This window comes from Hyla sarda, chromosome 4 (genome assembly GCF_029499605.1).
Source record: "Hyla sarda isolate aHylSar1 chromosome 4, aHylSar1.hap1, whole genome shotgun sequence".
Classification (NCBI taxonomy): domain Eukaryota; kingdom Metazoa; phylum Chordata; class Amphibia; order Anura; family Hylidae; genus Hyla; species Hyla sarda.
In genome coordinates this window covers 60,921,774-60,944,879 of record NC_079192.1, presented here as the reverse complement: position 1 = coordinate 60,944,879, position 23,106 = coordinate 60,921,774, and the positions used below count along the sequence as shown (strand labels likewise).

The window sequence follows — 23,106 nt, the reverse complement described above, 5'->3', positions numbered from 1 at the left end:
ACACTATATACAAATATGTTCAAGCTATATTAAACATTCTTTGTCTCTTGAGTATAGCAAGAGACCTGGATGATGACCTAGATCTGAACAGATAATATTAGGCCTATTTGTGGGAATTGTGTAATCCTAAAACGTTATACTTGTGGGGATTCGTAGATGACGTTATTTATTTCCTATGTAATTATATTATATTTCCTGACATGAAATATACTATATGGGATATTCTTGAGTTGAAATTCACTGTGTTATTTTAAAAAAAAATTAACTCGCTCTGTCAAAATGTTAAAGCTACGGAACTGATATATAAGTTAAAGCGATATCATAATGAAAATGTAATAGAGAGGGACTGCAATGGGGTCAGTTGTTACCCCTAAGTATAGAACAAACTACATTACATTGTACCGCTATCATTTTTCCATGCTTCTTAAAATGAACACTAGCTTGAAGACCAACACTGCGACATTTAGAGTAGCTTCCTATAAGGTTTTACCATGTATAACTTTAACATGAAAAATATTATAAGATAAGATCACAAAAATATCACAGTACACTTAATACTGGTATAACACAATTTTCAGTATTCTGAATAAATAAATGTAGTTATATAAAATGAAATGAAGTCAAATTTGAAATTTTTTACACATATGAATGCATAAGTGTATATATTGCATGTTATAATTAATACTATATAATATTATTTATTAATGATAGCATTTATCAAAAAGCAATATGATATGAGAAATAAAATAGAAATTATTTTAGAAATATACAAAATATAAGAATATTAAAAAATATAATTAAAATGATATATTATTAATTCTATTATGGGTCTAATTCTATTATTCTATTGTAGGTAATTTAGATGGTATATAAATAATATACCTAATAATCTCTTTTTCTATCACCTACGCCAGGCTGACAAATATGCTGTTTTAATATTAATCCTCTGGTTATGTAATATATGTAAGATATATAATATGCTCCCCTCCTATGTACACATATGAAGCCCATCAGCCTAATGTAACTGCTGAAAAGAAAAATGAGAGATCTCATAGTCACGAAAAGCCCCTGACAGCTTCATGTCCTATATCCAGTTCTTGACTATAGGAACATTTAGCACTTCTTCTAAGTTGTCATATAAACATGGATTTGTTGAATGACTTTCATTAACTTTTTTTTTTCTCCGTCAAGTTGCGTATTTGGTTAAACAGCAGCTGACATTCCTGAATATTCAAGTAGCTTTTTTCTCAAATTAACACACTTTTTTATTGCAATTTTTAGCACTTTAGAGTCTACTTATCCATAACAGCAGTTTCCATGTTAAAGATGTGGCAAACGATCTGAAGACAGGATGACTTTGATATGGGATTTACTAATGATTTACAAATGCTTCATCACTGGAAGTAATGTTTGGCAACACATTTATCACACTGGAAGTTTTTTTTTTCCTACGGTTCCTTTTACAGTAGTGCTAAATACATTGTGATGCAATTTTTGCATTTTTTTTTTAGCACCATGAGATAATAATAAAAAATTTATAAAAACAACAATATAAAAAAGGGTAAGTACAATTCTTATACACAATTGTTAATTCCTTTTTAGGAGTGGGGGAAGCATGTTTTGTGTTTATTTTTAATCAAAGTGTAAGTACACAGGTGATGCTATACAGTATTATATTTAAATATTCATTAACTAACCTAATCTTTAGGCTCTGTTCACACACAGTATTTTGGTTCTCATTTTGGTCAGCATTTTTAGCTAAAACCAGCAGTGGAACCAGCACAGAGAAAAGATTTGCCCCTTTTTGTGTGTTTTGGCCCAACTTCTGGGTTCAACATACTGATGAAGACCAAAATAGTCCGTGTGAACCCAGCCTTAAATGTACAGATATTAGGCCACAATTATTTGAAATACTACATGGCACATCGGACTTGGCTGCATATTGTAACATTATGATAAGATATATAAAAAAAAAGGTATATAGATAGATAATAGATAGATAGATAGATAGATAGATACATTTATGATAGATAGATATGAGATAGGGCTTATATGGGGGAGACTAGCAGGGAGCCCATAGGTCACTCTTGGGATCACCTGGTCACTGTTACCTCCTGGGCAACAATCACATGTCATAACTCTTTAAGATATAACACATTTTATAATACAATACACTGCAGAACATATGTACAGTGGGGAAACAGGTGAAAGGGGCCCTGGGGACACTGAAGGAGGCTGCCTGACAGGACAGCAAGGGTACGGAGCAACATCTCCCGTACTGGGCCACCACAGATAGATAGATAGATAGATAGATAGATAGGAGGCAGATAGATAGATATGAAATAAATAGATAGATATGAAATAAATAGATAGATAGATAGATAGATATGAGATAGATAGATAGATAGGAAATAGATAGATAGATAGATAGGAGATAGATAGATAGATAGATAGATAGATAGATATGAGATAGACAGATAGGAGATAGATAGATAGATAGATAGATAGATATGAGATAGACAGATAGATAGATAAATAGATAGCTAGATAGATAGATAGATAGAGATATACAGTAGTCTATATACAGTAGTTCCTGCAGCCCACACATTGAGATACATTTCCATTCCCATCTGGCAAACACAGGAGGGCACACTAAATACACAGCCCAGGTCTGAAAGTTGCCTTTGGCATACCCCGTGTCTAATCCAAACAGTTATATAGCCAAAGCTTAACACAGAATAAACCTGCTTAAGTACAGATGTAGCAGAGCTGAGTTTCTCAATGTAGTAAAATCTCCAACAACTTTTTCTGAGTAAAAGATAATGGGGGAGATTTATCAAAACCTGTCCAGAGGAAAAGTTGCTGAGTTGCCCATAGCAACCAATCAGATCACTTCTTTCATTTTTGAAAAGGCCTCTGAAAAATGAAAGAAGCGATCTGATTGGTTGCTATGGGCAATTCAGCAACTTTTCCTCTAGACAGGTTTTGATAAATCTCCCCCAATATCTATACAACCACCTAATGTTATGTAGGTCTCACCAAAACAGCTCTGACCTGAGGCCTGGTACCCACAAGACCTCTGAAGGCATCCTGACATTAGACATTAGCAGCGGATTCCCTGTACGTTGTGAGGTGCGTCCTCCATGGACCAGAAATGTTTTTCCAACATGCCCACAGATGCTTGATCGGATTGAGATCTGGGGAACTTGGAGGCCATGTTGAACTCATTATCATGTTCCTCACACCACTGCATTATCCTGCTGAAAGAGGCCACTGCCATTAGGAAATCCCGCCGCCATGAAGTATGGGCTTAGTATGGACAATGTTTAGGTAGGTGGTACATGTCACAGTAAAATCTACATCAGTGGTCTCCAAACTGCAAAACTACAACCGTGAGCATGCCCGGACAGCCGTTGACTACATGAACGTCAGGACCCAAGTTTTAACAAAACATTGCCTCTGCCGGCTTGACTTATTCCCATAGTATATCCTTGTGCCATCTCTTTTGCAGGTACTGTATGGGACCTACACGCACCCGCCCATTGCCCAGTGATGCTTACATGTAGTTTGTAGGCCCTTTTTTCTGTGGATAAGGGTCAACATGGGTTCCGGTCTGTGGCCCTACTATACGCAGCAGATATACTTTCTATCATGGCCAGCATTACTTGTTTGGCAATTCGTTCTACAATGGCTCTACTGTGGGGTAGGCCCAGATGGGCTAACCTTCACTAAATATGTACATCAATCAGCCTTTGGCATCCATTATCCAGCTATCCCTCTTTGGATCACATTGGTAGGTACTAACCATAGGTTATTTAAACATTAAACTTTAACATTAAGCATCACTATTCGACCCTTTTGATACTCTCTCAGATCCTTACGCTTGCCCATTTTCTATCTTCCATCCACTTCTAGAACTGACTGATCCCTTGCTGCCTTATTTATCCCATAACAAATGTTATTTACAGGCCTGTGTGCCTGTGTGTACTATGATATAAATAACTACATTTACTACTATTATTTTTGGCGAGTATCTCTTTACGGACTATTGCTGTATGTTTGTGTATTATGTGTGTGTTTGTGTATTGTTTGTGCACTGTGTGTGTTTGTGTATTATGTGTGTTTTTGCATTATGTGTGTTTGTGTATTATGAGTGTTTGTGCATTTTTAAGAGTTTGTACATTTTGTGTATTTGTGCATTGTATGTATTTGTGCATTTTGTGTTTGTACGTTGTATGTGTTCATGTATTGTGCATTTTGTGTGTTTGTGCATTTTCTGTTTGTGCATTGTATATGTTTGTGCATTTTGTATGTTCGTGCATTCCACATGTTTGTGTATTTTGTGTGTTTTTGCATTATGTGTGTTTGTGCATTTTGGGTGTTTGTGCATTGTATGTATTTGTCCACTTTGTGTGTTTGTGCATTTTGTGTGTTTGTGCATTATGTTTGTGCATTTTGTGTGCTTGTGCATTGTATGTGTTTGCGCATTTTGTGTTTGTACGTTGTATGTGTTCATGTATTGTGCATTTTGTGTGTTTGTGCATTTTCTGTTTGTGCATTGTATATGTTTGTGCATTTTGTATGTTCGTGCATTCCACATGTTTGTGTATTTTGTGTGTTTTTGCATTATGTGTGTTTGTGCATTTTGGGTGTTTGTGCATTGTATGTATTTGTCCACTTTGTGTGTTTGTGCATTTTGTGTGTTTGTGCATTATGTTTGTGCATTTTGTGTGCTTGTGCATTGTATGTGTTTGCGCATTTTGTGAGTTTGTGTCTTTTGTGTGTTTGTGCATTTTATGTTTTTGCATTTTGTGTGTTTGTGCATTTTGTCAGTTTGTACATTTTGTCAGTTTGTGTAATTTGTAAGTTTTTGCATTGTATGTGTTTGTGCTTTTTGAGCTTTTTTGCATTTTGAATGTTTTTGCATTTTGTCAGTTTGTGTATTTTGTATGTTTGTGCATTTTGGGCTTTTTAGCATTTTGTGTATTTTGTGATTGTGCATTTTGGGTGTTTTTGCATTGTAATGATCATTAAGTTAAGGTAATGCAGCAGGTTTTCCTGCACTTGTATGCAAAGCCCCATCATGAAGGCTTATGATACCTGACAAACTCTACTCTGCTGCGTTGACAAACTCAGTACAGCTACACGTATCAATGCAATCTTACCAAAATACATTTATACATAAATATATCCGGCACATATAGTCTGTCTATGTATAGTAATAACATAAAGCACATAAATCATGCGCTTCACACATTTAGTATAATGAGCTGCATGTATCGGCGCAAATTCACACAGCTTATGTATGTGAGAAGTAGGAGGAGGGGGAGCAGCGCAGTAGGCTGTGTGTGGGTCATAGCTGTATGTTCCCGCAGTAAGTTTGGGTCCCAGGTGAGTCGGTCGGTTCCTCTTGTTACTATGACAACCACATTTACTGCAGTCCCAAAATCCCATCACAGCGCACACGTACAGGCCAGAATTAAAGGCAGATGCACATACTAGTATGCAACACAAGCCAACGCACATATATATGCACAACAAAGAAAGACTTTTAGGGCTAGTAGAACAAATAGGCAAAACCCTACAGCGCTAAGTAGCTCTTAGGACATGTGATATGGCTAGAAAAATCCCTATATATATTGTGTGTTTAGATTTGGCCCCTAAAAGGTGAAGCCGGGGCTCACAGCTGGGGGGGGGGGGGGGTGGAGAGGAATCCTTGTTATTTACACATGTCTCAAATTGTGGGAAACGTTTATAGGGATCAAGGTTTGATGTGTCTATAAGAAAAGGGATCCAAAAGGTTAAAAATAAAATACTACTACTAATAATAATAACAATCTTAAAATAATAATAACAACAACAGTAAAAAATTGTACAAAAAAATAACTAAAATAATAACATTTTTACAACAAAACAATAATAATAAAATAATAATAAAATAACTATGATAAAAATAAGAATACACTGTTCTATATGGTATAATAACACAACAATAATAATAATAACAACATAAAAAATTACTAGTAATACGAACACTCTACTGATTTTATCCTAGTGATGTTAATATTGCCAAAATAAGCTGCGGTCTTACTGTGCTTAAAACATGGCTGAACCGTTTATTTCACTTAAATATGAAAAGAGATGAATACACCATTATATGTACATAAAAAAAATATTTAAAAAATAAAAACCGTATACAGAATAAAAATGTAAAAAACAGACAGTTTTTTTTTTTTCCAGGAACAGCACCAACCCTGTCCATAGGCTGTGTCTGGTATTGCAGCTGAATGTAAAAAGAAACCACAATTCCAGACATCGTAGCTTTTTTATTCTCTATAGTACATGCAAGAAATCCCCCAGAAAATAATATACATGTCAAAAGTGTATAAATTCAACAAATAAAATCCATATAAAATACTACTTGTAGAAATACATAAAATGTATCGCTTTTTTTTTTTTTTTTTTTACAAGCCAAAACCTATAGGGGAGATTTACTTACACGTCTGCTAGAGTAAGATGTGACACGTTTCCTAATAATTTTGGCTAATCTGCGGTTGTCTGAGTGCTACAATCTGAAGCCACATGCCGAACGGATTTCCGCTACAATTGACGCCAATTTCTGGTCAATTATAGTAAGGAGCTCCCACCCCCTTCTGCAAAGACCCACTTACTTTTTCGAAAAGTAGTGAATGTTACCATGGGCACCGAAATGTGTAACTTATTCCCACCATTAATACATTCCCCCCCCCCCCTTTGGCCTTGGTTAACACGGCAGCATTTCCGAAAAATTTCTATTCTTTGTACGGAAAATGCATTGCCGTCTATGGAAATGGTGCATTTTCGAGCGGTCCTAGCGCCAGCATGTTCTGCTGGCACCCGCTAAATTTTTTAAAGAATTTAAAAAAAATTCTGAATATGTTTGGCTGCTGGTTAACAACAAAGGAGGTGGCCTATGGATGATACCATTCGCTTACATTGAAAAGATTAGGACTTTTTAAATTTTTTACCTTAAAATTAATGTTGTTATTTTATATAAATTGGTACAATATGCAAAGTTTTGCGTTGCTTAATTTTCCGAATACGCCTGGGGATACAAATGGCTCTGCTGCGAATCGGAGCTTACTAAATGAAATAATTCATTTAATTGCAGCCACCACTAGAGGGAGCTTACTGCATACTGTTATACTTGTGTTTTCCAATCAGTATGCCTCTTTCGTTTGCAAAACTACAACTCCCAGCATGCCCGGACAGCCTTCGACTGTCCGGGCATGCTGGGAAGTGCAGTTTTGCAACAGCTGGAGGCACACGGGTTGGGTACTGCAGTGATATACGTTGAGCTTAATAATAGAAACTATGCAAGATGCATACAAGGGGTTGTGCAAGCTCATAAAAAAGACATGACAGCTTTCTTCTAGGAACAGCGCCTCCACTGTCCACTGGTTGCGTCAGGTATTGCAGTTCAGCTTCCCAAAAATGAGTCTGGATTCACACAGATCACAGGCACCTTTTGACAAGAGCTCGAAACGCGTCAAGATCGGAACCATGTTTTAAGACTTGTCTGCTGTTCACTTATGACTTCATGATATAAAGCTGCATCAACTGCCAGTGCTGGATCGGTTGTATTCTTTCCACTGGATTTGGGCAGTATTTGGTCCTCATTTTTGGTGACTATTTTTACCGAAACCTCAAGCGAAACCAACGCAGAAAAAAAACTATAATGGAAAAGTTGCTCTTTTTTTCTGCATTTCGAACCCACTCCTGGTCTTTAAATAAAACTGCCCAAAATACTATGTGTGTACCCAGCTTGAGCTGCAATACCGCACACAACCTGTAGACAGCTATAGCGCTGTTTCTGGTTTTCTAATCTGGGGCTGCCTCTTTAAAGGGGTAGTCCGGTGGGGGGGAAAAATGTTTTCAAATCAATTGGTGCCAGAAAGTTAAACAGATTTGTAAATTACTTCTGTTAAAAAATCTTAATCCTTCCAGTACTTATCAGCTGCTGTATGCTCCAGAGGAAGTTGTGTAGTTCTTTTCTCTCTGACCACAGTGCTCACTGCTGACACCTCTGTCCTTGCCAAGTTAGAGCAAATTCTCATAGCAAACCTCTCCTGCTCTGGACAGTTCCTGACATGGACAGAGGTGTCAGCAGAGAGCACTGTGATCAGACAGAAAAGAACTACACAACTTCCTCAGTAGTATTCAGCAGCTTATAAGTGCTGGAAGGATTAAGATTTTTAAATAGAAGTAATTTACAAATCTGTATAACTTTCTGGTACCAGTTGATTTAAAAACATTTGTTTTCCACTGGAGGACCCCTTTAAACGCAGAACGAAAAACCTAAAGGAAATTGTGATCTCCACCAGAACCAGGTTGCCCACTCAAATAGTTCACCTCCTGGTCAACGTGCCCCGGGGCATCATCTTCAATCAGAAAACCTCAATCGCGTGGGCCGAACCAACCTTTTTCCCAGGCATAAAATCCCGTATTTTTCTACAAATCAGATGGCAATATCGGAAAGCTTTTTTTTTTTTCTTCCCCTTTTTCCTAATCATCCAATGTTTGTTAGGATCATTAAACTAAAACTGACTTTTCACCTGCTCCCATACCATATGCAGCTGCAAATTTTTAAATTAAACTATGAAACCATGCATACATTTCCATATATTACAGCATACCCTCTCCATTTAACATGCAAATGTACTCCAATGTTTCAGAACACCTTCTGTCGCTAATTAATTTGCTGAATTATAATTAGACTAATCCTGCATAATTAATAAGCGCAGGCTTCTTTTTTAATGTGTTTGAGGCTCTGTAAGACTCAGCATGGCTTTCTATAAACTGCTAAATAAGTGTTGGAAAAAGCAGTAAATAAACACCACAAGGGGGGGGGGAGGAAGAAAGGGGGCATACAAGTACCGGGGGTTCCATGGCACGGGTGGCACTTTGTGCGTGCCTGGTGGGTGCATCAGGGTGTGAATGTACCGAGGACATAAAGCGATGAGCACAGGAGCCTAGAATCGTAGCTTGTCGTACAGGGTTCGTAGGAAGTGGGTGGAAAGGATTAGCGAGCCGTATGTTGCATTAGTACGTGTAATTCTATTAAAGTCAGGGGGTATATCAAAGCCTGGAGTGCCAGCCCGGAGCTCGCGAGCTCTGTTTGATGCCGATCGGAGTTGTTTTTTGTCCCAGGTGCCAGGAGCAGCTGAGTGATCCAGTGAAACGATTAAGCTCCATTAGTGTTGAATCCCGCTCGGTGATGGAGAAGAGGGCATTCCAAATAGCCGGTGCTTTGTGCCAAGAAACACTGCGGGGATAAGACTGGCACCGCTACAGCCTGGAGGGTAGTGGGGGTTGTCTTATGTGCATGTATAAACACCGAAATATAAATAAACATGTAGTATTGGGGAGATGGGGGGTGACGCGGCTCGGTGATTAAGAGCACCAAACCTTTTTTCATGGACTTGAACTTTGAAATTTAGTTACGGGGGGGGGGGGATGGCACTTTGTTCCCAAATGGAAATGTGTGTATAGGTTCCTAACCCGGAGCGGTTCCTGATCAAGGGAATAAAGTTGGCACTGCTACCTCACTGAGGGCCTGCCATGAACTTGTATATGGACACAGATTGAAAAATGTATAGTAATTGCCCTATCCTGTTATCTAAATACCCAGAGTGGCACCCCCAGGTCACCCTTGGCATAGGAAACAGTTTATGGTGAGGTGGTTTAGTGGTTAAGCGTGCGCCAGTGAAGAAAATAAACTAGGCATGCTTTATACGAATCACACTTAGTGAAAAGCACAAGTCCCGTGTTTCCTCTCCAGTGGAAGGAGACACAAAGCCACGTTGGGCGGTACAGTTGCCAAGGCAACCATACCACACTCTTGGAAGTTCCGTGTATAAGTCCCATTAATCAGAAAAGGGCTCATGGACGGAACTTCGCTGAGTTTGGTGAACTGTACTGCCCAGAGTGGTCTTACGTCTCCCCACCCTGGAGACGACGATTGCACGAGCCTAAAACTTGCGACTTAAAGGGGTACTCCGATGGAAAAACAATTTTTTTTTTTCTTTTTTAAATCAACTGGTTCCGGAAAGTTAAACATATTTGTAAATAACTTCTATTAAAAAATATTAATCCTTCCAGTACTTATTAGCTGCTGAATGCTACAGAGGAAATTCCTTTCTTTTTGGAACACTGATGACATCACGACCACAGTGCTCTCTGCTGACATCTCTGTCCATTTTAGCAACCGTGCAGAGCAGATGTATGCTAAGGGCAGCATGGTGGCTTAGTGGTTAGCACTACTAAGGACAACAATAAATAAAGACTTATTATTATAATAAGGTCAGCAGAGAGCAGTGTGTTCGTGATGTCATCAGAGAGCATTCCAAAAAGAAAAGAATTTCCTCTGTAGTATTCAGCAGCTAATAAATACAGGAAGGATTAAAAAAATTTTAATAGAAGTAATTTATAAATATGTTTAACTCTCTGGCACCAGTTGATAAAATAAAAAATAAATAAATTGTTTTTCCACCGGAGTACCCCTTTAAATACTTTGGTCCAACTTACGGTGCTTTACTGGTAAGGACACACAAAACTCTCTTTTTTGGTAATCCCATGCTTTAATGAGGCCCATTCCCGATGCCCTAATAACACTGACCTAGAGGGCAATATGACACTCACTCTATGGCTCCTTAAAGTGCCCATCTTTAAGCATTTAGTGACTTTAGAGAGGTCACATGACACACATAAGCATCATTGTTAAAGACAACCTCCCACCATGCCAATGAAGTCCAATCTACAGACATCATGTTATAGAGCAGGAGGAGCTGAGCAGATTAATATACATGCTTGTGGGAAAAGATTCAGTACAGCTTAAAGGGGTACTCCTGTGGAAAACTTTTTTTTATTTTATTTTTTTAATCAACTGGTGCCAGAAAGTTAAACAGATTTGTAAATTACTTCTATTAAAAAATCTTAGTCCTTCCAGTACTTATTAGCTGCTGAACACTACAGTGGAAATTCTTTTCTTTTTGGAACACAGAGCTCTCTGCTGAATAACGAGCACAGTGCTCTCTGTTGACATCTCTGTCCATTTTAGGAACTGACCAGAGCAGCATATGTTTGCTGTGGGGATTTTCTCCTACTCTGGACAGTTCTTAAAATGAACAGAGATGTCAGCAGAGAGCACTGTGCTCATGATGTCAGCAGAGAGCGCTGTGTTCCAAAAAGAAAAGAATTTCCTCTGTAGTATTCAGCAGCTAATAAGTACAGGAAGGAGTAAGATTTTTTAATAGAAGTAATTTACAAATTTGTTTAACTTTCTGGCACCAGATGATTTAAAAAAAAAAAAAAAGTTTTCCACCGGAGTAGCCATTTAAGAGTCCAGTGGGCGTTCTTACTCAGTGATTGACTGCCTTCCCTGCATAAGCGTGTATACAAAGATAGCTGCCAGTCACTAATTAATCCCGCCCACTGGACTCCTGGGTACTAAAGGAGCAGAGATTTGACTCAATAAAATGCAAGTTCTACTGAATTGTTTACTACAAAGTTATATATCAATCTGCTCAGCTCGGACAGCTGATTCAAAGCTTAAAGGGGTATTCCAGGAAAAAACTTTTTTTTCATATATCAACTGGCTCCAGAAAGTTAAACAGATTTGTAAATTACTTCTATTAAAAAAAAATCTTAATCCTTTCAGTACTTATGAGCTTCTGAAGTTTAGGTTGTTCTTTTCTGTCTAAATCCTCTCTGATGACACGTGTCTCGGGAAACGCCCAGTTTAGAAGCAAATCCCCATAGCAAACCTCTTCTAAACTTGGAGTTTCCCGAGACAGGTGTCATCAGAGAGGATTTAGACAGAAAAGAACAACCTTAACTTCAGAAGCTCATAAGTACTCAAAGGATTAAGATTTTTTAATAGAAGTAATTTACAAATCTGTTTAACTTTCTGGAGCCAGTTGATATATATAAATACCCCTTTAAATCGCACTTTGGGGGCCATTTTTTATTTTTATTTTTGCAAACCATTGTGCCAGTTGTGATAGGATATGGCACAGATACTGACAAATGGGTGAGATGGGTTAATATAGTGTTTCCCAACCAATGTGCCTCCAGCTGTTTGCAAAACTACAACTCTCATCCTTCGGCTCTCCGGGCATGCTGGGAGTTGTACTTTCACAGCAGCTGAAGGCACCCTGTTTGGGAAAACCCTGTTCTAGGTGCTTGTTAGGCAGCAGCTCAACCGCAGTTGATATTCTACTACTACAAGGCAGGAACATACAGTTTACTGAGCTCTTAATATCGTTAGGAAGGGATTAATTACTTCTTATTAGATACCATTGGAATGCTGCCACCTAGTGGTCGAATTTGCTGACAACAATGTAAATCACTATGTGAACATAGGTATAACCTAAAGCAGTGTTTCCCAACCAGGGTGCCTCCAACTGTTGCAAAACTACAACTCCCAGCATGCCCGGACAGCCAACGGCTGTCCGGGCATGCTGGGAGTTGTAGTTTTGCAAAGAATATGGCCTATAGCAATACACCCCTAGCATTGCACTGCCAATGACCTCCACCTAGTAAGGGGAATGATATCAGCTCCGTCCAGCTGTTCTATATCCTTCAGTATCATATAGCAGCGCCTAAATTAGCGGGTCGTGTGTGTGTACACAGCTGTAGCGCTATCTGGGTATTATAGAATACATGTGTTATATGAATGAAACATGTCAGATTATAATTGCGGAATTGTTACATTAAAGGGGTACTCCGGTGGAAAACTTATTTTTTTTAAATCAACTGGTGCCAGAAAGTTAAACAGATTAGTAAATGACTTCTATTAAAAAATCTTAATCCTTCCAGTACTTATCAGCTGCTGAAGACTACAGAGGAAATTCTTTTCTTTTTGGAACACAGAGCTCTCTGCTGACATCATGACCACAGTGCTCTCTGCTGACATCTCTGTCCATTTTAAGAACTGTCCAGAGTAGGAGAAAACCCCCATAGAAAACATATGCCGCTCTGGACAGTTCCTAAAATGGACAGAGATGTCAGCAGAGAGCACTGTGCTCGTGATGTCAGCAGAGAGCTCTGGGTTCCAAAAAGAAAAACATTTCCTCTGAAGTGTTCAGTAGTGTTGAGTGGCATAGGCCATATTCGAATTCGCGAATATTCGCGAATATATGGACGAATATTCGTCTTATATTCGCGAATATTCGCATATCCGTTATATTCTCGTTTTATTTTCGCATATGCGAATATTCGCGTATGCGAAAATTAACATATGTGAATATTAGCATATGCAAGATTAACGTGCGTAAAAGTTCGCATATGCTCGCATATGCGAATTTTAGCACGCCAGTCTCACACAGTAGTATTACAGCCTTCTTTACACCACACAAGCTGAAAGCAGAGAGGGGTGATCACTGTGATGTGTACTGTGAAAAAAAATAAAAAAATAAAACGAATATTCGTAATTACGAATATATAGCGCTATATTCGCGAAATTCGCGAATTCGCGAATATGCGATATTCGCGAATAATATTCGAATTGCGAATATTCGCGAGCAACACTAGTGTTCAGCAGCTAATAAGTACTGGAAGGATTAAGATTTTTTAATAGAAGTCATTTACAAATCTGTTTAACTTTCTGGTGCCAGTTGATTTAAAAAAAATGTTTTCCACGGGAGTACCCCTTTAAAGACAAATTGAATCCAGATTTCTACGTTTGCAAGCTCCTAGAAGTTGGCCCCATTTGTGCGCTCAGGCTATTGTTCTCTGTTGTCTGACAATCATTCTTTTGGCGGAATAATACGCGAACTGCATGGCGCAGTAAGAGCGATACGAACACAGTCTAAAGGGGTTGTACGGGATTAGGAAAAACTTTTCTTTCGGTAAACAGCGCCACTCTTGCCTGTAGGTTGCATCTTGAATAGGGTTGGGCTGTAATGCCAGCCATAGCCTACGGACGAGAGAGGCGCTGTTTACCGTAAGACTCTGTTCACACGCTGTGGCTAACTAGGGGTACCCCAGCTAAAACTGTATGCGTTTTTGCCACAAATCCCCGTAAAAATTCTAACAAATTAAAAAATCAATTAGCATCATTTGCATAGTTGCGGTAAAACTTGCCATTTTTACTGAGACTGTGTTCATGCACAAAAAAAAAAAAAAAAAAAGTGGGTACCCCTTCAAATAGGGGATACGTTTTACGGCACCACAGTACTCTTTTTAAGCAATTTGCCCCTGTGATAAGGATAGAATGGAAAGAATATAGTCACAGGATCAGACTACACGTGAATTCTCTGTAGTCTGTTGCCATGGAGACAAACAGAGCTGTCTATACAAAACATTAGGACATATTTATTGAAGAACGTTTACGAAGCTGTTTCGTTTATTTATTTATTTACTTAAGATGCATTGGAGCAATAAAAGCCTCATTCACACGACATTGGAGGAAATTCTGTAGCTTTTAGGCCATCATAAAATTCAGAAAAATATGCATCATTAATTCCATTTAATAATGAAATGTTAAAGGGGTACTCCGGTGGGAAACTTTTTTTTTTTTTTTTTTTTAAATCAACTGGCGCCAGAAAGTTAAACAGATAAGTAAATTACTTTTATTAAAAAATCTTAATACTTCCAGTACTCATTAGCTGCTGAATGCTACAGAGGAAATTATTTTCTTTTTGGCACACAGAGCTCTCTGCTGACATCATGACCACAGTGCTCTCTGCTGACATCTCTGTCTATTTTAGGAACCGTCCAGAGCAGCATATGTTTGCTATGGGGATTTTCTCCTTCTCTGGGCAGTTCTTAAAATGGACAGAGATGTCAGCAGAGAGCACTGTAGTCATGATGTCAGCAGAGAGCTCTGTGTTCCAAAAAGAAAAGAATTTCCTCTGTAGTATTCAGCAGCTAATAAGTACTGGAAGGATTAAGATTTTTTAATAGAAGGAATTTACAAATCTGTTTAACTTAGTGGCACCAGTAAAAAAAAAAGTTTTCCACCGGAGTACCCCTTTTAACTTTCTGGCATCAGTTCATTTTTAAAAAAAAATTTCCACCGCAGTACCCCTTTAAAACTCTTTGGGGGAGATTTACTAAAAGTTGCCCATAGCAACCAATCAGATCGCTTCTTTCATTTTTCAGGGGCCTTTTCAAAAATGAAAGAATCGATCTGATTGGTTGCTAAGGGCAACTTTTCCTCTCGACAGGTTCTGATAAATCTCCCCCTTTGTTTATAAAGGGACTATGGGGAAGATTTATCAAAACCTGTGTAGAGGAAAAGTTGCTGTGTTGCCCATAGCAACCAATCAGATCGCTTCTTTCATTTTGAAAAAGGCCTCTGTAAAATGAAAGAATCGATCTGATTGGTTGCTATGGGCAACAGCACCGCTCTTCCTCTACACAGGTTATAAGGATTCTCCCCATATATGACGTCGCGGACATTACTGGCTATCTTATGGTGTGCAGGGACTTCAAGGACATGCTGGGAATTGTAGTTCCTTTGGCCAGGAGATAATAGGCACACCCTGGCCTACCCGAATATTCACAGAACGGTGTTTTCCAACCAGTGTGCCTCCAGCTGTTGCAAAACTACAACTCCCAGTATGCCCGGACAGCCGTTGGCTGTCCGGGCATGCTGGGAGTTGTAGTTTTGCAACAGCTGGAGGCACACTGGTTGGGAAACACTGGAGCCACCTCCGCCGCCAGCCTCCCTGCACATTATAGCTTTACGTTATATAAGTGATCACAATAATACGGAAGGGGTTTTCAGGAACTGTGTTATCGTACACTGAGACAAATGTGGCCATCTATAAAAATCTCAATATTTCACGGGTAAACGTATGATTTTAGGGCGGTAATTGGACGCGCACTTGCATTCCCTTGAAATATTGACTCTCTCCCACCCAACGCTACACTACAGCCAAAAGACCGGAGATGGCGAAGAATAAATCACTTGCTCATCGCTATGCGAACAAGGAGCAAAAAAAAAAAAAAAAAACGGAAAAAAAAATCACATTTGTCTGCGGCCTTAACTGCGCAAAGTTGTTGCTTCCAATTTAAAGAAGCTCAATAGAGTCTGACGCCAGCTAGTAGCACTTAATAAGCAGTGATGGATGGTGAAACGAAATGTGTTCTCTCTCCGCTCGTGTTACCAGCCACGCTGAGCAGCCAGGGGGGAATCTCACTTCATGCTTTCCTTACTGACATGTGTGTCTCAAGGGGAGGCTGCCATCTTTAATTCATAGCGCCCTCCCTCCCGCCCCCCTCTGGGCAACACAAACATACAACTTCCCATCAATTTACAGACACAGATTTGCAGTTGCAAAAATCAATGAACTGATTTTTAATTCTGTTTTTTTTTTTTTTGTTCTTCTTTTAGGGTGGAGGCAATAAGAAGGAAGATGGGGGGGCTCTTATTAGATCCAAGGACTATGGATATATATATATATATATATATATATATATATATATATATATATATAGGCCTTGAGTGAATGGCAGTGTTTGGGTTAATTTAAGCCTATATATATATATATATATATATATATATATATCAAGTCTATTTATCTATCTATCTCATATGTATCTATCTCATATCTATCTCATATCCATCTATCTATCTCATATCTATCTCATATCTACGGTATCTATCTCCTATCTATCTATCTCATATCTATCTATCTATCCCATATCTATCTATCTATTATCTATCTGTTTATTTATCTATGTCATTATCTATGTATCTATCTCCTTTCTTTCTATCTATCTCTATCTCCTATTAATCTACCTATCTCTTATCTATCTATTTATCTTTCTATTTATCTAATATCTATCTCATATCTATCTATCTATCTATCTCTTATCTATTACCTATTTATTTTAATATATTTATATTTATCTATCTATCTTTCTATTTATCTCATATCTATCTACCTCATATATATTTTTTATTTATCTATCTATCTATCTCATATCTATTATCTATTTATTTTAATATATATATTTATCTATCTCATATCTATCTATCTCATATCTATCTCTCTAATATCTATCTATCTCTCTCATATCTATCTATCTATATCATATCTATCTCTCTCATATCTATCTATCTCTCTCATATCTATCTATCTATCTATCTATATCATATCTATCTATCTCATATCTATCTCTCTAATATCTATCTATCTCTCTCATATCTATCTATCTATCTATCTATCTATCTATCTATCTCTCTCATATCTATCTATCTATATCATATCTATCTATCTATCTATCTCATATCTATCTATCTCTCTCATATCTATCTCTCTAATATCTATCTATCTCTCTCATATCTATCTATCTATCTATCTATCTATCTATATCATATCTATCTCATATCTATCTATCTCATATCTATCTTAAATTTTTCTATGTATCTATCATATTATTTAAATTATAAGAACTTATATAGCTGTTATTATTGTTTTTCTAGCACACAGAGAAGAGTGGTCCTATAGTAAAACAATCTGATTCATAGCCCCCAGTAATGGTCTAGTAAGGACAGAAGGACCTGGAGCTTCTTTGCCACCCACTCGCCTTCCATGACCCTTGGGGGCAAGTTTCCTCTCCCTTGTATGCTAATGCTGTATTGCCTTTGTGGAGAGGTTCTCATAAGCCATTAGCAAAAAACAAGGAGCTAACAAGGGCCCTCCACTCTCCAGGGGCCCCATACAGGCCATCCTAGGTTGTTATTTCATAGCTATGTACCACATATAATGCAGACATTATGCCACTGAAATGCATTTAAATGCATCATATCTATTAGTTTATTGTAGCCTTTGACAGCTTTAACCGTTTCCTTATTTCTTAAAAAGGGGTGTGGCTATGTTTTACAACACATGTATCACTTTATGGCTGGATACACACTTACAGAATTTGATGTCGTTTTCTAAGCCAATAGGAGAAGTGGATCCAGCAGGAAGGAGAAGTATTATCTGTCCTTTATACTTCCCATTCCTTTTGAATCCATTTATGGTTTTATCCCAAAAATTTTTTAAAAACTGTGGGATTCAAGCCTATTAGTTATTTACACCACAATGACAAACTTGGACTAGAATTCTTATACAGATTTAATGGAGATCAAGTGTTATATAAGATTTCCATTATAACACATTAATATAAAATGTTATATCAATGTGATATTAAATGTATTTTTATAGGGATGAAAGTTTTCAAGAAATAAAAGCAGAATAAAAAAAATTATATATATATATATATATATATATATCTATATAAAAAAAATTGGAACATAAAGACATGTCCTCGTGTGCATTTTCGGCCGTAATCTGCGAAAATGCGTCTGCGCATAAAATAAAATGTGCGGCTACATTTTACGCTGTGTGAACATAGCCATGAATGTATAAAACAATAAAAAAATCTAATCATATATGAAACAAAAATAACTGCAATAAAGTACTCTTCTAAAATATTGTAAGAATATAAATCTGAACATAAATTAATTGTAAGAAAACATAAATCATAAATATTAACAATCATATAATGAAATCTAAAATAAATTAAATATATAAACAAATAGAAGAAATATTTACAAACATATGAAACAAATACATAAAACTGCAATCTAAATACATTAAAATACAGTTAAAACTAACAAAATAAATAAACAATCTAACTATGATAAAAATGATGGTAATATATGCAGATATGGGCACGTCTACATAGCGCAGCGAGTGATGATGTCGTACGGGTACGTAAAAGGCCATGTGATGATACTTCTCTTTATTAATGATCTAATGTCATCCCAATCCTGTGTGATAATATTAGTTGAAATATTTTCCGTAGTCACCTAATGTAAACATCCTACAGGGGGGGAGGTCACCTCAGCCTCCTCCTGTACCTCCCAGGAGACCCCCCTGTTTACATAGGCATCCCCCAGGACCTGAAGGAACAAGCTGAGCAGATGTCTAGGGAGGAGAAGACGCCACTGACTGTTGTGGGGGGAGGGAGTGGAGCTGAGGTTTGGAAGACTTGGAACAATAAGGATGAACGTAGATCTGCGCGTGGGGCTGTCATACTCTTTGTCCAGGTCTTTGTCCCTCTGTCATAGGGCGGGGAACTGGTGTCAGTAGTTTTGTGTATGGGACAGGGACTCCTTCCCTCTCTTCCTCTATGGACCATAACAATCACTCTTTGACCTGCTCTCCATGCCGGTCTGCCACCTGCGGGATGTTTGGTAGCTCAGCTTTGAGTATATACAAGAAACTTCTACCTTTTCTTGGTCATTGTTTTTAGCTATATCGTCCTCGGCCACCATAAATCCTGATGTGGTAGAGGGTATGTGAGGGCAGATGGAATTACCCTAGGGGCAGATGGCATTAACTCCTTGTATTCGTGACGCCAGGGCGTGGTTTATCCCCAATACCCCCAATACCGCTGGATCCTGGGCTAGGAACGGGGTCAATAATGACTCCGACGCCAAGTTACGGACAGCGGTAGCTTTACTGAGTGACAGTATGGAACAGTTTATGTAGCTTAGCCAGGCCCACGGAGGTGACCAGTGATTTCAGAGAACTCAGGGCTTGCTGGGACATGTAGTGGACTGTGACAATATTGAGGCAGGCCACGATAACTGAAGACAGGTTGACTTTGACTTGACTGACTTGAACGGGACTGACTATACCCTAATTGTATCTTACTTGGAGACTTGTGGCTGCTGACTGACTTGAGGTCTCCTATGGACTCCAGACGCACTCTAGGACTTGACTGCCCTGCAACTCAGCAAAGACTAAAAGCTGAGCTCAAAAGGGAGTGAAGAGACTCTTCCCAGGCCTTATATAGGGGAGACTCTCCCTTAGGTCACATGGTCACTGACACCTCACTGGGTTACACTCACATGACAACAGGTTAACCACATGACAAATATTCTTAAAGGTACAACACTCTTATATACATTACATAGCATAAAACCAATTGTACAAAGGGAACAGGTGAAGGGGGGCCCAGAGGATACTGCAGGGAGGCTGCCTGACAGGGCAGTGAGGGTACAGGGGTATAACACCTGTACTGGGCCACCACACTGACATTTACAAATATTTTACATTCCTGATATTTAAGGCCTATCATCACTATGCTAGTCGTTCTCCTCTCTACCGGGACCTTATTCTTGGTATCTACCACTAGTTGAACACCGAAATTGCATTAGACTATGTTTAGATATAGCAGAGGGGAACAGGTCCCTCTAGACTGGATTCTGCTGCTCTCCCCAACACGTGTAAGGGTCTCTGGGCTGCGTCACTAGGGACATCACAGGGAAATATCTGACAAGTGATGGACAGCTAAAGCTTCCTCTGGATGGGCGCAGGCAGATGGAAACACACAGCTTGTCTTAAATATTCATCTCTTTCACTAACAGAATTCCCCAGTTTCCTCAGAACTTATTTTTTTCCGCAATACCAGGGATATATTCCGCAGAGGAGACTCAATGGTTAAATAGTAGGAGATACAATTGGGATGCATGATGGCAGACCATTATATTATACGTAGATACAGAGCCGACTCAGTACTGTACTGTTTGGTTATGTTGACAGGACAAAGCTGCACAATATTGAGTTGTCTGTAGTTTTACATAGGACTGCAGCCAGGTCCACTTACAAAATTATCATAAAGGATTTTGCCCACAAATCAGTAAAGGCCTAACTACTGGGACCCCCACCGATCACTAGAATCAGTTTGAAAGGAGTGGGGGGCACTTCTGTGCCATTTAACTCTTTCAGTCACATGAATACAAATACAGAGCTATCGTTATGTAGCCCACAGAGTTGAATGGAGCAGAAGTGCACAAGTCTGACCGCCAGTCCATTCAACCTGGGGGGGGCATGGGACCCCCTTCTTGAGATCAGTGGGGGTCTCAGCAGTCCAATGTCCACCAATTAGAAACTCAATACCCATCCTTTATTTAGGATTATCTAGGACTGCAAGGCAACTTAAAAAATTATCTTAAAGGTTTTGCCCATGAAACAGAGTCTACCCCTGGGTGGAGGGTCAGATGGATGGGAACCTGACCACTGGGACCCCCACCGATCAATGGAATGAGTTTGAAAAAAGCAGTGGGCAGACATGCCCATTTTACTCAATGGATCATACCAATACAGCCAAATACAGAGCTATCTTAATGCACCCCAGTTGAATGAACACACATCCGACCCCCAATCTATTAAACCTAGTGGGACACAGGAATCTCCTACCGAACAGACACTCATTACTTATCATTTACAGGTCAATTTACAGAATTATTCTATTTTTGCCCACAAAACAGACTTTTCCTCTAGAGGATAAGTATCTGATTAGTAAGGGCCTAACAACTGGGACCCCCACTGATCACTAGAATCAGTTTGAAAGGAGCTATGGGCACTTTTGCACCATTCAACTCTATGGATCACATGAAGATAGGCAAATACAGAGCATGTAGAATTAAATGAAGCAGATGTGTACACATATGACCGCCAATCCATTAACCCTGTTGGGACCAGGACTTCCGGACTTCTGTTGTTATTGGAAGAGTCTGTTTCTTGGACAAACTCCTCTGGAAATTGTGCAACAATTTATATGTCACCTCTACCATCTTGTTAGGGAACCTGTGGTTCTCCAGCTGTTGCAAACTACCAGCTAGCCCGGACAGCTGAAGACTGTAAAATACAGCACTAAAGTAACAAGATTTGGCTATATCTATACCTGAATTAGACTTAGTATACTCTTTGCACCCGTAAAGTCCTTGCCCTAGAGACGTTGTCTTAAGTGTCCCTCAGAGTTGCTGTAGGTCTCCTACTTTTACCATTTAGCTCTTTCCTGCGGCGACTTTGCTTCAGTATTTTTTTTACAGGTGACTTTTACCCTCATCATCCACACTTATTCCCTTGTCTGTCTTTTGTAATGGGACGTAGCTGCTGGTGCTATAGAAACCAAATTGCCTTTCTATCAGACATTACGCAGTCTGTGCTTCGCCCACAAATCGCATTCATTTCCGGTTTGGCGTGTTAAGTCTTTATAGTCAACAATACGTTGATAATGCGCAATAGTCCACACTAACTACAGTACTCGAAAAAATTTAGACTAGTATCCCTACAACCTTGCATTAGTATCGGGTGCAAGTGGGGTTCTTCATTATTCAAAGCCTACAGACAAGATTGATAGATTCATTAAGCTGTAGAGCTGCTTACTGGCATTGAGCAGACACTAGCAAAAAATTCATTCCCCCTAAGCTATGAATTACCATAAAGATGCAGGCCTAAGGCAAAGCTATTCAAGGGGCAGAATTCATACACTTAGGCCATTTGCTTTCTATTTGTTTTATTGTCTTTTTTTTGTACCAACCCTTATAGCAAAGGAGAAAGCACGGAATCTGTTGGGAAAAATATGCTCAGAATTTTTTTTTTTTTATGGGATTCTGCTGCACTGTGCACATGGCAGAATTTCCGCGCTATAAACATCTGACGTGAAAATTCTAATTCGGCCTCTGCAGAAAGAACAGACATGTCAATTATTTCGGCGGAATCTACTGCCGTCTCTGCAGAGATGCCACATTTCCAATCGGTCCTAGTGCTGACTGATGAGTCAGCATCTGCCACTGACAGAATGTCCGGCCGAAAATTTTCTGACCAAACACCATAAAAATGGTGCCATGTGAACACAGCCTAAGGGCCATATTACAAAGGCCCCACTGATCTCAGTGACCAGCACTTGTTTATTGAGCCTTCACGAGGTACGATTGGTCGGGTCTGAAAAAAAGAACGTGCTTAATACAAAAAGGGGATGTGGATTAAGACTCTACACCATAAATGAAAAGAATGCGTCAGAATTCCAGTGACGCAGTTTATGGCAACTAATAGTTGGAAACGTAGACTAGACAACCTAAGAATGTGACAGATTTATCAAACAGCCTGAACCTGCTCAAATATTCCATTGTGTAAACATGCCCTTGGATTGCTTCATCTCAATTAACAAGTAGACTATTTTAGGAAATTTGGGCCTATAAGCTGCCTCACTTTATGCCAGAAGTGTGTGCCAAACTTTGGGGGCAAATTTCGATCATAACGTTGTATTTAG

At 38.8% G+C, this 23,106-nt stretch overlaps 1 protein-coding gene across 4 annotated transcripts in view; it reads right to left on the bottom strand.

Annotated features, from left to right (window-relative positions):
* Positions 1 to 23,106, bottom strand: part of EBF2 (EBF transcription factor 2) — a 253,479-nt gene that overhangs the window by 22,234 nt on the left and 208,139 nt on the right. The window lies entirely within an intron of this gene.